This window comes from Bidens hawaiensis, unplaced genomic scaffold (assembly GCF_021521415.1).
Source record: "Bidens hawaiensis isolate Kalapana, Puna unplaced genomic scaffold, B.hawaiensis_p1.1 tig00001960_1, whole genome shotgun sequence".
Taxonomy (NCBI): Eukaryota; Viridiplantae; Streptophyta; class Magnoliopsida; order Asterales; family Asteraceae; genus Bidens; species Bidens hawaiensis.
The window spans coordinates 201,000-206,261 of NW_027491108.1; the positions used below are offsets into that span (position 1 = coordinate 201,000).

A 5,262-nucleotide genomic window follows, 5' to 3' on the forward strand; every position below is an offset into this window, starting at 1 on the left:
GGGATATACTGAGTACGATGATGATGATGATGATGATGATGAACTCATGCGCATATCATATCCTCTGGTTTGACATAGTAATTATATACAACTAAGTTATGTACATGAATAAACTACGGAATGATGAAAATGGTAACTATCAAGAAGTTAGATTAAAGTGGATAAATTATTTGTTAAACTGGAAAGACACATAAGAGAATAAGGTGCTGTTTGTTTTTTCAGAGGTAAAATGTTTACAGTCTGCGGACCACATCTGCAGACATCTGTAGCAGAAGAGGTGGACCAAACCTCTGCACTCTGTAAGAAGAAGACTGTTTGTTTTTTAACGTCTGCAGACTGCTAAAACTTTCAATAAAGCTCTATACCAAAACACAAATTATCCAGCAACAATTAAAAATATATAAATCTAAATTTTATACATCTGAGCTAGCAAATTATAAAACTTACATTAACAATTTTCCAAGTGAATGTTTTTTCTTCCAAAAGTTTCTTCAATTGTTTTCGAAAGTAGATAGCTCATACATAATGAATGAAACGAGCCAAAACTCGAGCTTAAAACAACTCACAAGCCGATGACATAAACCTAAACTTTCTACAAACCTTTTTCAATTAAAAACTTCCTATAGACTTTTTATAATCTTAAACATTCTACAAACTTTTTTCAACTAAAAACTAATAATACTTGAACAATTATGCAAAATTATAATTGAACAAAAAAAACTAATAAATTAACAACTCAATTGAACAAATCAATTAATAAGAATTCAATTAACAAAAACTTAATAACTTAATTGATATCTGATGGAAATAATGAGTTTAGAAGAGGTTGGACGACTGTGGTCCAAGTCTGTACCAAGAAGAGAGCGCACAGACGTTTTATAATGAAACGTCTTCGAAAAAACAAACAGTCTGCAGAGGGAAATGTCTGCGCGCTGCAGACAAAAGAGGCCAAGAAGATCTTTTGTAAAAAAAACAAACACCACCTAAGAGACTGCATAAATTCTCTCACTAAATGAAAAGTTGTTAAGACTTTGTCTAAACACTTAGAAATTGCAAACTATATTGGTTTTAAACAGTTCTTTTGTTCAAAATTATGATGTGAAAAAAGAAATGTAAACTATTAAAAGCAAAATTCCGACAACCTTTTTGTTTAAAGCTTTGTTTCATATAATCCGGAAAGAGAATTTTGATGATTCAATAATGTTATTACTTGAATTCGAAGTTTGAGATTAGCTACTAGCTCAAATTTGATACAAATTTATATTTTATCGTAAACACTAAAGATTGATTATGAGAATACATCTTCTCTGATGGTGGATGCATTAACTTTTCTATAAGTCACTGATTTGGTAATACACAAAGAGAACTGTTTGAACTTTGCTACATAATTTTACATGAATACCTCTCATTGATTTAAACTCATCGAATCATGAAAAGTGAGTTCTAGAGAACATTATTTATGGAACAGATATTTTAATTGTGGAGTCTTTAGGCACAAAGAAACACATATAGAAGAAGCATAAACAACCTAGTGAATCGAATGTTAAAATTTTTTGCAACAGTTACGCCAAATAATGTGCCATATGTGCCAAAACTCGTGAAGAGTACATACACGTAAATAATTGTTAAGATGAAAACAATTGTAAATCGAAACCTCAAAAAATAATATCATACAAAATTAGCGAGATCTCTATATGGATTAAATAGTCACTTAGAAGGTACAATAATAGAATCAATGATTACATATGAGAAAAAAAAAGGATGTAAATATGATATAGCCAGACGATGTGTTCTTTTTATTAAACGAAAAATCTCAAGTTTTACAATTATTACAATATATACTAATGATATCACTCTTAACTCTGAAATAGATCGAAAAGAATGTAAAACTATTAAAGAAAGAATTTGAAATGTAGATGTGGTTGTACTTGCAAATATATGTTTTGGTGTATAAACTAAGCATTTTAAGAATGATATTTTCCTCTTCGAATTAAATAATATCTAAAAAAATGTTGAAACATTTCATATGGACAATTCTTCTCTAAGTACATTACATGCTGTACGACGAACTCTTATAAAAAATGATATCTAAGTGATCGATAATCTGATAAATGAGAAATTATGATGAATTATTACCATAGTAAAGTACCAATAGTGCATTATTAGCTCGTGTAGTTGCGTTGTCCTTGTAAAGTTTTGAATAATGTTTAACATCTTTAAATATATTATAAGTTAATAATGAGGAAGTTATATAAATATACTTATTGACTGGTTATCAATGTCCTTGTAACAATTGTATAAATAGGAATATTTATAATATTATAGACTGCTTAACTTATAGTTTACCATCTCATCTAATTATATTTATCGATCAGATTTCGTTTTACTCTTATTACCGGAAACTTTTAGTCGACGTAATTACTTACGTACGTACCTTTACACGATCGAACAAATAAAAGAAGAGGCAAACGAACATTAATTAACATGATATAAAACGTACATGTCATGACTGTTTGAAAAAATTGTTAACAATAAAAAAGAAAAAAAAAATCAAATTTATCAATATGAGTAAAAGGAATGTAGCCTACATACGGTTCTTGTTCATCACCGTTGGATTTAAACTTATGAACATCATCTTCATCACGCATATAGACAAGCACACATATACACACGTACCATGTCTCACCTAGTCATATCCCAAGTGTTGATCTTTGCCTGGCAAAACCTCATACATGTCACTCCCATCTTCCTCATCTTCCAATATAAAAACCCTACTTCACAACACCAGTTCACCACATCACACCACAACTACAAACAATGGCATTCAAAGCTTGTTTGCTTTTAGCTTTCTCTCTTTTCCTTACCACTACCACCGCCGTCAGTCTTGCCCGCCCACACCACCAGAAACAAAGCCCGTGCCAGCTTCAAAACATCGAGGCCCTCGAGCCCTACAACGTTATTAAAGCGGAAGCTGGGTTCACTGAGATCTGAGACACCAAAAACCAACAGTTCCGGAGTGCCGGTGTCGATTTTGTTCGACACCGGATTCAACCTGGTGGACTCTTCTTGCCTTCCTACCTCACCGTCTCCATCTTTATCTACGTCGATAGAGGTATATATATTGTATGCACATGTAACATGTCCAAACAAGTCAAGTCTTTAAGTTACTGAAGGAAAACAATTAACGGTTTCTTTTTTTGAATTAGGCAAAAACACGTAATTCGATCTCAGCCAAAATTATTGAAGGAAAACAATTAATGGTTTATTCTTTTTTTATTTTTCTGAAAATCAGGCCCAAAAACACGTAATTTGATCTCAACCGCAGTCTATTCTTTCTTTTTATTATAATTTTTTGATACACTTACCAAGTAAACATTAGAAAACTGAACTGATAATTATTGTGGACTTTCAAACTATTAGTCTTATTATTATAACTTTTTAATTAAACTCTTTCGAAATGCCTCTTTTAACTTTTACTTTCTTTCAAAACTGACTCGATTTGTTTCAGGATTAACTTCCAATAACTTTAAATAATTTGATATTTACAGGTCACGGTGTTCATGGTGTCATATTGCCGGGATGCCCGGAAACCTACGAATCCTCTCAGGAGCAACAGTCCGACCGTAGAGGACACCAGCAGCAGTTCCAGTTTAAAGATCGTCATCAGAAAGTAGAGAACGTGAACCAGGGTGACTTTCTTGTCGTTCCCATCGGATCAGCTAATTGGCTTCATAACAATGGTGATACCGAACTGGTGGTGGTTGTCTTCTTCGATACGCAGAACAATGATAACCAGCTTGATGAAAACTATAGGGTAAACAATAATATATACATCACAATAAGAGTTAATAATAAATTAAAGATCCTAGCTAATTTGGATATAAAATAACGTTTCAGAGATTCTTCCTAGCTGGAAACCCTCAAGCACAAAGCCAGGAACAGGAACAGCAACAGCACCAGTACCCGTACCAGTTCAACCGCAACATCTTCAATGGTTTCGCACTGGAGCTCCTGGCCCAAGTGTTAAAAGTGGACCAAGAGATTGCCGAGGGGGTTCAACGACCGGAAGACCAGAGAGGTCACATTGTCAATGCTGTACAAGACCTTCAAATAATCCAGCCACGACAGCAACCCGAATATTACCAAGGAACCGGAAGCAACGGTCTTGAGGAAACCATTTGCGGTTTGAAGCTAAAAGAAAACATTGACAACCCTTCCCACGCAGACTTCGTGAACCCGCAAGCCGGATGGATTGCAACCCTCAACAGCTACAAATTCCCTCTTCTCAAGGAACTTCAACTCAGTGCGGAAAGAGGCGAACTCTACCCGAATGCAATTCAGTCCCCACACTGGACAGTTAACGCCCATGTCCTTCTCTACCTAACCAACGGGAGCTTGAGGGTGCAGATTGTTAACAACGAAGGAAACTCAATTTTCGATGATGAGCTCACCGAGGGACAGGTGCTGGTGATCCCGCAGAACTTTGCGGTGATCAAGAGAGCCGGTGAACAAGGGGCCAGATGGGTGTCCTTCAAGACCAATGATAATGCTAAGATAGCGAACCTTGCGGGACGTCTGTCGGTAATCGGGAGCTTGCCGGTGGATGTGGTGGCGACCTCGTATCAGTTGTCTAAAGAGCAGGCTTACCGACTCAAGCTTAGCCAGCGGCAGACGGCTTTGTTCAAACCAACTTCTTTCTGGGGCCAAAAGATGAGGAAGGCTTCGGCTTAAGTGAAGTGAAGCGAAGTGAGAGTTGGAAGAATAATAAAACATGTAAAAGACTTGTGTAATAACCCTCGAGAGTGATAATAAGAGCTTAATGTATGCCTATGCAGTCATTATCTAAATAAATAAATTATCTAGTTTCCGGTATTTGTCTCGAGCGTAGCAAATAATTAGTTATCTTTGATTGGGTTTCATTATATTTGTGTGCATAGCGTCTGGTGATTTTTGATAAAAGTTGTATAATCTGATTACATATTTCACATATTTTGCTACTGAATTGATAAAAAATTTCATATGGGTATTATTAAATATAAAAGGTTATAACTTATAAGGTTTGAATCAAATACAAATGAAATTAACATGTTTATTAATTATATATACAAGTAGAGTAATTATATAATAACATTATAGAGTAATTGCATAATTACTATATGATGTAGTTACATAATTACTCTAGTTGTATATACTCTACTTGATTCTCATAATTAGTACGTTAGTTTTCCCGTAACTTATAAGTATTTGTTACTTTTAACCTCT

General features: G+C 34.4%; 1 pseudogene across 1 annotated transcript; it reads left to right on the forward strand.

Moving 5' to 3' along the window:
• Window positions 1–2,713: 2,713 nt before the first annotated feature.
• Window positions 2,714–4,864, forward strand: LOC143600025 (11S globulin seed storage protein G3-like; annotated as a pseudogene). The gene is made up of 3 exons (XR_013147404.1): window positions 2,714–3,112; window positions 3,549–3,814; window positions 3,898–4,864. The product of XR_013147404.1 is annotated as an 11S globulin seed storage protein G3-like (transcript).
• Window positions 4,865–5,262: the final 398 nt, after the last annotated feature.